The sequence below is a fragment of the Echinops telfairi genome, unplaced genomic scaffold (assembly GCF_000313985.2).
Source record: "Echinops telfairi isolate 266 unplaced genomic scaffold, ASM31398v2 ScPeMD7_2291;HRSCAF=2852, whole genome shotgun sequence".
In the NCBI taxonomy this organism is placed as follows: Eukaryota; Metazoa; Chordata; class Mammalia; order Afrosoricida; family Tenrecidae; genus Echinops; species Echinops telfairi.
In genome coordinates this window covers 33213663-33223570 of record NW_022106189.1, presented here as the reverse complement: position 1 = coordinate 33223570, position 9908 = coordinate 33213663, and the positions used below count along the sequence as shown (strand labels likewise).

General features: G+C 35.4%; 1 non-coding gene across 1 annotated transcript; it reads left to right on the top strand.

The window, feature by feature from the left end:
- Positions 1-4395: 4395 nt before the first annotated feature.
- On the top strand, positions 4396-4499 carry LOC115870803. The gene has a single exon (XR_004046929.1). It is a non-coding gene; the product is annotated as a U6 spliceosomal RNA (small nuclear RNA).
- Positions 4500-9908: the final 5409 nt, after the last annotated feature.

Genomic DNA, 9908 nt, shown 5'->3' with positions numbered 1-9908 from the left:
AGAAAAAAAAAAAAAGCAACAGAAAGTATACAGATTGGAGAAACAAAGGACTTGACTGCCATTGAGTCAACTCTGTCTCACAGCAATCCTATAGGGCAGAATAGAACTGCCCCCTTTGGGCTTGAGGGTATAAATCTTTACAAGAGAAGAAGACCTAGCCTTTCTCCCATGGAGCATCTGGTGGGTTGGAACTGCTAACCTTGCTGTCAGCAGCCCAATTCAGAATTCATTATGCCACCAGGGTGCCTATGATTGGAAAAGAATAAGTATAATTAATTCTTTGTTTGTAGATAATATGATACTGTATATAGAAAATCTGAAAGAGATCACAAAAAAACTTTGAGATATTAAAGAAATAGCAGGGTATAAGGTCAATAACCAAAAGTAAATTGAGTTTCTATACAACAGCAATGAGAAATTTGTAAGCTAAATCCGCAAAACAATTCCATTTATAATAGCACATAAGAGAATAAAATACCAAAGAATAAATCTAACCAAGATTGTGAAGTAATTATACAATAAAAAGTTAGAAAACATAGATGAAAGAAATTCAAGAAGATTAAATAAATGGAAAAATTGGAAGAATTAATGTTGCCAAGAATCCCCAAAGCAATCTATAGGGTCAATGCAATCTCAATCTAAATCCCAACAGTGTTCTTCTTTCTTAGTCCCCAATAATCTTCTTAGAAAAAAAAAAAAAAGAATCTTCAACTTTATATAGAAAGGTATGAGGCCTGGAATAACTACACAAATGCTAAAAGAGAACAAAGTAGGAAGGTGTATACTTCCTGGTTTTAAAACACCCACTCCAGCTATACTACCTAAGACATTCTAGCAAGGGCATAACAGGAAATACATAGGCCAAAAAAATAGAATTAAGAGTCTAGAACCAAATACACACATCCATTATCTAGGGGGCTGAGTTCATTTGATGCCCGGGGTAGGGGTGGGGTGGGGAGTCTCTTCAATAAATGGTGCTGAGAAAATAAGATTATTCAATGCATAAAAATGAAATAAAATCCTTGCTTCATAAAATACACAAAAATAAATTTAATAAATTTAAAATGAATTAAGAGCCTACGTGTGTGAACAAACTAATCTACCAGAGGAACAATCAGGAAAAAAATAATAAGAATTATGTTGTACACCATTAAGAGGAATAACATAGGAGTGATTGAAATTCCAGAATAGGAAGGGACACCAACACATGTAGGGAAATTGCCTGAGTTGTTAGAAGATAAATTCCCTAACATCATAAAAGATAAGATGTACATTTACGAAACTGGATGGATTCCCAACAAGATAGGCCCCAAGAGAAAATCACCAAGCCATAATCAAATTTTCTAAACCAATGACAAAAGAATCCTGAGAGCAGCATAGGAAAAATTACCAACAAAGTGGAACAAATAAGAGCGTTTTGACTTTTCAGCAGAAACCACGCAGGCAAGAAAGCAATGGGTTGCCATATATAAGACACTGGGAGGGGTGGGGGGAAACTTGCCAATCAAGAGTTGTATGCCCAGGAAAATTGTCCCTCAAATCTGAACAAAATTAGTACATATCAAGATAAACATAAATAAAAGGACTCTGTAAAAATCACACCAACTTTACAAGAAATAGAGAGACAGAGAGGTAACTGTGGAAAACAATAACCCAAATAAACATCCATCTCCAGATGCCAATACAGATATAAATACCGTATATATTCGAGTATAAGCCGACCTGAATACCAGCCAAGGCACCTAATTTTACCACAAAAACTGCATTTAAAATGTGCTGAAGAACTCGGCTTATACTTGAGTATAATATAGTAGATGTAAAATAAAATAAACCTATAAAACTGAAAATAGGAATCATAGATATCAGTTTGTAAATAAGGAAAATCCAAATTAACAGAGGGATTAAGTGTAACAAAGTTTTTCCATATGGAGAGGAAGTCAGGATGATTTCAAGAAAGAATAGACCATTTTAAACCTTAGTAAGAAATTAATAAATTTCAGGGTAACCTCAAAGAAAATTAATAAACTTTCTCTTCAAAATAAAAAGTAAGGATATCATAAATATTTAGTAAAAACAAATACAACAGCAATGTAGGAAATGACAAGAAAACCTGAAAATGAAATCAAGTTAGCATAAATAAATTGCATAGAACAAAGACACCAGTAGCAAAACAAACACACACATTGCACACAAATAATTTTACAGCAAAGTGACAGCAATATATTTATACCTATCTATAATTGCACTGGATATGAATGGATGAAATATACCAGCTGACAAAGTAGCAGGATGGATAAAAAACAGGACCCATAAATATGCAATCTACAAGAGACACATCTTAGACATAAAAATAAAAATAGGCTAAAAATAAAAGAATGGAAAAACAGTATATCAAGCAAATAGCAATCAAAACAGAGTAGGAATGGCAAGATTAATTTCTGATAAAAGACTTTAATGCAGAACCAGCATAAGAGAGACAAGGAAGGACACCAAGTAATGAGTCCATTGAACAAGAGGACAAAGCTATAAAAAAATCTATGCACTCTATAAAAAGGTTTCAAAATACATTAATCAGACTCAAACAGAATTGAAAAAGAAATAAACAACTTTATAACCCTAGTAGAAGACTCATATACCACTTTTTTTTTTAATGAAGAGAAGAACTAGGGAGGGAGGGACTCAACAAAGGTACAGAAGAACTAAACACTACCATAAATTAACTTGATCTCATAGACACATACAGAACATTCCAACCCAAACAGAACAATATGCATTCTTTCCAGTGTACAAGGGACATTCTTCAGAATAGGCCATTTACTAAACCAAAAAGCATGACTCATTAATCTGAAGACATGGAAATACCACTAAGCATCTCCTTAGATCACAGAGCTATAAAATAAAGTTAACAATAAGAAAATCAAGGAGAGCCACCACCCCCCACCAAAAAATATTGAAACTTAATAGTACCATGCTTAAAAACTACCAGGGTAGTAATAGAAGAAATAAAAAGGAAAGCAAAAAATTTCTTGAATCAAAGAACAGAAATATAATATACTAAAATCTCCGAGTCACAGAAAAACCAGTACTCAGAGGGCAATTTTTAACAATAAACACAGACTTCAAGAAAGAAAGAAAAACAAATCAAAATGAACATCTTAATGAGTATCTACAAATATTAGAAAAAGATCCAATAAATAGACATAGTTACAATAGAAAATAACAAAAATTAGAAAAGAAATAAAGGAAAAGGAAAACTAAAAAGAATCAAAATTAAAAATTGATTTTTTGAGAGGATTAACAAAATTTATAAATCTAATAAAAGAAAAGAAACATAAGATGAAAAATATCATGAATGAGAACATGGGTAATATCACAACAGAACCAGCTGATATACAAAAGATTACAATACTATGAAAAACAATACTATACTTCAAAAAACCCAGAAGAAATGCACAATTTTTAGAAACAAACTACCCATGTAAAATAACACAGTCTGTAGTAAGAAAATTGAGCAGACCCATAGTAAACGAAAAAAACCAGATCATTAAAAAAATAGTATTCCACCAGAGGCAAAGAGTTACCAAAAGCAGCTCGGAGGCAGAGTAAGCTATTGGGTGGTGGGTGAGTGTGATGGGGGTGGTAATGGTGTCTGTTAGTAGTTTAAGTTGTTGAATGCAAAATTGTTTAATAATTTTCATTATGAATTAGGTGGAGGGTTACATTTCAGATCATCAAACAAGCAAAACAAAAACCCCTAATACAAAAAGTTTGAGCCCAGATTGCTCCACTGGCAAATTCTACCACAGGTGCAGAGAAGAACTAATACAAATTATACTAGAATTATAACAATTATTATTATTATACCAATTATTCTAGAAGATCGAAAGGGATAAAATACTGCTGAAATAACTTTATAAAGCAAACATAATCCTGATAGCTGAACCAATGAACCAACTGAATTCAAATTCACTGCCACAGAGTTGATTCTAACTCATGGCAACCCTGTAGTGTTGACATGGTTAATTGCCCATGTGGGTTTCTGAGACCATAATTCTTTACGGGAGTAGAAAAGTTCAACTTTCTCCCATGGAGAAGCTGGTGGGTATAAACTGCTGACCTTGGTGTTTGAAGCCCAGTGCTTAATGACTGCACCACCAGGGCTCCTCAGTACTTTCTAAACCAAACAAAAACAACACTAAAAAATAATTGGACAGTCATAATTAACCTAGACACAAATATTTTCAACAAAATGCTAGCGAACATAGTCATACTGATTGACGTGCAAGGCATTTGACAAAGTGCAACATCTATTCCTCATAAGAATACTCAACAAAATAAAAATAGAAGGGAAACTGATCAACATCTTTAAGGGTATATACACCAAGCCAACAACCAGCATTAATCTCAATGGATAAAAAGCATTTCCTTCGATACAGAGAAGATTAGCCTGGCCCCTGCGCAATGATGACATGCAAATTCATGTAGCGTTCCATTAAAAAAAAAAAAAAGCATTTCCTTTACAAAAGGGAACTAGATATAGATGTCCTTTATTACCACTCCTATTCAATGATGTACCGGAAGTCTTCTCCAGAGCAAGAAGAAGGGGAAATAAAAGGCATCTAAATTGGCCAAGAAGTAAAACATTTACTTTCAAATGGATGATAGGATCCTATTCTTTGAAAATACCAATCTCAGCAAGAAAACCAGCAATGTGGTAGGACAGAAGAGCAACCTCTGTGATGCCGATCAAGGTGCTGGCCTACCGCCACCAACTGCTGTGTAAAGAATCACATTAGAAGGTCCCAGATAGTACAGGAGAAAATTGTAAAACAAAACTCCAAATCATCAAAGAGACCAGTCTTACTGGTTAGATAGGCGCTGGTGAAACCTCCAATACTATGGCCTAGATCTAAACTCAATGTAAGGCCTCAATATGATAGATATGCCAGTTCTACTCCGATTGCTTATACCAAACGGAACTTGCTGCCATTAAGTCCATGCCAACTCACAACGAGCTATAGTGTAGGGCAGAACTGCTCCTGTGGGTTTCTGAAACTGTTTATGGGAGTAGAAAACCCACCTTTCTTCTAAGGAGCAGCTTGTGGTTTCAAACTGCTTACCGAGCAGTTAGCAGCCCAACATGTAAGCACTACCCACTCATACAGACAGTTTACTTATCATCAAAATTCAAGTGGGAAAACAAAAAAAAGGGTAAAAAAAATTTTTTAAGGACAATAGAAGAACATTTTCCATTACCAAATATATGCTAAAATTATGAACATGATATACATATTATAGTTTTTATATCAGAAGTTATTAACATGAGTAAAATATAAACCACCCAAATAGTCACTGCTCAGTGTAAGAAATAAGATTTCTTTGTGATAGTTCAGGCAATTAAGCAGTGTGCAGTGATTTAACATCACATTGTAGAAAAGCATTGGTAATTGGAAATAAAATAATTACAAAGAAATCAATAGGATTACATTCTAAAGAATTCAATATAATCACAAATATTTGAAAGATATATATAAAATTGTAAACAGGATTAAATGATTTCTAATTATTTTAGAATTTGTGTTTTAATATTTTCTAAACATTTTTAAAATTAAGCTAGAGCTATTATTTTGATATAACATTACTTAGAAAGGTCAAATCCTCTAAGATCCAGTATTCTATTAATCCAAATATAGTTATACAACAGTGAGATTCATTTGAAATATATGTAAAAGAAATGTGTGCTATGTCCCAGATATGAAGGCTCGCCAAAAAAAACAACTATATGTCTGAAGGAAATATTAAAACAAATAGCCCAGCACAGCCGTGATTGCATACAACTGTATATATTCTCTCTGTGCACTGGGCAGGAATTTTTCATTTCATACATCATTTGCAACTTGCGGCAATGATTCTGCAAAATCAGTTCACACCATTAGCACACACAAAGAGAAACACCCAATGTTCTCATTATCAAAAAACTCTAGTGTTTGTGGGTTCTAATATGCATAAATATCAGTGCTCTATCTAAACATATGTCACCCTGATATGCAGGACAGATCACCAGGGCACCAAATAGGGATAATATATTTATAATTAAGCACAGTGACTTTGAAAATCTATAGTCCAAGCTTAACTTGTGTACACACACATACACACATGTATATAACTTACAAACTTAATTATAAATGAAAAAATATATGAAGACAAAATGACAAAAATAATATTCCCTCCAGAATAGCTTAGGTTTTTAATGGAAATCATCAATGATTTCTAAAGCATTTTATCAAAACATTTAATTCCAGTCATCTGATGTATTCAACACATTCACAAAATACATGTCTGATGCATTCACCACTGTGCCTACCTTTCTATTCTTCCACCGCTATTTCAAATACAAATAATAATAACTGGAAAAGAGTAATTCTGAAGTAGTATAAAGTCTTGACTTGTAGAATTCAGGACATATAGAAAGAATCTTTACTGGACAATGAAAAACTCCCAGGAGCAGTCTTCCTGTGCTCCTTCCTCTGGAGACAGCAAAGAAGCTCAGGGATGGTAAATGTCCACTTGAATCTCCCTGCTCTACCTGAATCTTCGAATGTTCCTTTTCTATTTTCTCTTAGGTGGAAAAACTCAAACCACAATTTTCGAGTGAGCAGCGATGCCCATATCTTCTAAATAAATCGCAACCATGGATTCCAACTGACAACATTCCCTCTCTTGCATTGTGCTTCATTCATTTCTGGAACAACAAGGATCCAGAGCTATGCTCAGTCTCCACAGAGAATGTACTGAGGATCAGCCAACTGGAACTCACCAAACTTACTCATCAGTAAGCACTGTAATTCTCAGATTCACGACTCATAATAAGAGTACCTTTTTGGAAACTGAAGATTAGCCCTCCTTATCAACAGAAGCATTAGTAACTAGATTCGTTTTTTTCAAGAGCAAAAACTTAGTGACGAATATAACACACAAAGAGTATCAAAACTCTGGTGACCAAAGTCAAATTCAGGCCAGAATGTCAGAAAATATACATGAGTTTTAGAAACAACACCATTAAAGTTTAAGTTGCTCTTTTTAAGGTAACACATATTCCAAATCAATTTTTCTAAGAAGGCCGAAGGTGGAGGTCCATCCCGGAGTCAGCCTTCAACGATATTCAATGAAACGAAAACACACCAGGTTCTGTGAATAACTTTTAGAATATCCCAGTTGGGATGTGTTTACATACCAATGTAAGGGTTCTTCTTTGATTTAGTCTTCTTTTGGTCTCAAAAGAATTCAAGGATACCAGAAGCCTATAAATATAAAAATGGACAAGTAAAGAAAAGGAAAAGGTTAAGAAAGGTTTGGCAAACAGCAATCCAAATGACCAAGGAATATTAAGAGTAGTAATATATGGTAGGCATATTAAAACCCCAAAGTAGGCACTTTAATTAGGAAGTTGATATTTTTAAATCTGAAAAATCATGAAGAACATAGTTAAAACAAGCCCTGGTTGCTTCTCTGAGCTGTAAAACTGGAAGCACTGTTTTCAGTTGAAAACAAAGTTTGTGAAGTTTTTATCCCAACCCACACCAGAAGTAGAAGATGGCAATGGAAACGGATTTTAAATTAACTTTGTAATGCATCAGTAGTTTAAACACTATTTAGGAAAAGATTGAAATGAGTCTAATTTCCTCATTCATCTCCACCTGGAAAGAATAGAAAATAAGTGACAAAAATTCTTCTCCAAAAATTATTAAAGAAGAGCTCTAGATACAAGATAAAACTCAATGGCAGGCATATATTGTAGACATTTGTGTAATCCTAACACAAAATTTTAAGACACTCACGGGTAATGTGGGTAAAGCATTGGATGCTAACACAAGTCTGGAGGTTCAAAACCACTAGTTGCTCAGCAAAACAAAGATGATTCTGTTTTTGTAAAAATTTACAGTCTCAAAAACCCTACATAGGGTCTCTATGAGTCAGATTCAACTGGCTTACAGCAGTTTTTTTGTAAAACAAATTTTTAAAAAATAATTTTATTGGGAACTCATACAACTCTTATCACAATCCATACATACATCCACTGTGTCAAGCACATTTGTATATTTGTTGCCATCATCATTCTCAAAATGTTTGCTTTCTACTCGAGCCCTTGGTATCAGCTCCTCATTTTCCCCCCTCCCTCCATGAAACAAACATTTTAACATAAAAACTTCCCATGTGAAACCATGTCCTTTATGCAGACATCTCAGTTGAAGAGTGGCTTTGCGTCCTTTGTGCTGTCAGGCCTGTGTCACAGAGGATGTCTGGAACAGCACCCTTACGGTTCCTCTAACAGCGGCAGCAGGGTCACGCAGATGCGACGTCAATAAAGGATATTGGGCACAGAGAATGGAATAATTTCTGAAAATTCGTAAATCTGGCCAGAAAATCACAAACAAAAAGTTACTAGAAAGACCTGCGTTGTCCTAAACCATGTTAAACCAGAGTGAGGCCCTTCAGTGGGGATTTTTGGTCTTATGGCAGAGTAACCTATTATTTTTAAGTAGGGGGATAAGAGGTAAGATAGTAAAAACAAAAAATGGTAGAAAATGGTTCTGTGGCATCTTGTAATTATTCCCAGAAGACAACTGTTGTTTTAGGAGTATAATCAATGAAAATCAATGACTGGTTATTCTACGAATTGTTCATATTAGAGACCACTCATCTGCTCACCCGCAATTTCCTCAATACTTGTAATTCTGCTTATATGAAAATGAATGCTTTTAATTACCAAACCACAACCACAAGAGAACTTGCACATTTCAATGGACATGTGGCATGAAGAGCAAAGTTTAATGAGCTAGATAAATCAACACATTTAAAATGATTCCAGAAATGAATGCCAAATGCTTTACTGGTTCTTCCAAGACATTTTACCCTAAATCCTAGAAGACAAACTCAGGAAACCTTATCGTGATAATGTGTTGCTTTCCACTCAGGTTACAGGCAGTTCCCAATTTACAAATGTGACCCGTCCCTAGGTGCGTCTTTCAGCTGAATTTGTAGGTTATATCAGAACAGGTGCACACAGCTCTTCCTTAGCCGTGGCTTCACCTTACCTCGCCCTACGGAACAGTTAGACCACGGCCTCTACGGCATCTGCGAGTCGGACATGAGCCAATGACAACTGATTTTTGGTTAATCTGAGAAAAAGCTAATTTTTTTCCTGTGACTTAGAAGCTGCATATTCAGCAACGGAAGGTGATTATAGCGAAGTGTGTTCTTTTTTTCCTTTGAATGGGGGTTGATTCGGGAGCCCTGGTGGCACAGTGGATTTTAAAAGGGACAGCCAACCACAGCAGCCCAAGTCCACCAGTTGATCCGTAGAAGAACGATGAGGCTTTCTGCTTCCATAAAGATTTGAAGCCTTGGAACCCCAAAGGGGCAATTCTACTCTGTCCTATAGGGTCACCATGTATCTGAATCAACTCAATGACAATGGGTTTGGGAAGGGTTGGTTCAGTCACTTCAAAGTACAGGACAATTCACATGATATAAAAGGGCAAGTTCACTTTGTCCCTAAATCAGATCTTTATAACCTTACTAGACCATAATAGGACATAGTTACTTAAAATCTTTAAGGTTCTCTGGCTCAATTATGCACATTACGCCTATTTCTCATTATGCCATGGACACGGAATGACTTCAGACACTCCTGATAGTTCTTAAGTCACTGGAAACATCCCTGAGAAGTAGCCACATGGTCCTCGGGCAGATTTCCTGGGGCTCACTGACTTGGCACCACGTCTAAACGACAAGGTAAGGAGTGCCGAACAGGCACGTTTTCTCATCAAGGAAAGTAGCAAGCTGGATGTTGCATTGGCTATCTCAGTATCTAGGTCTTGCCCCCCCTGCCCCCAACTCATCCCACT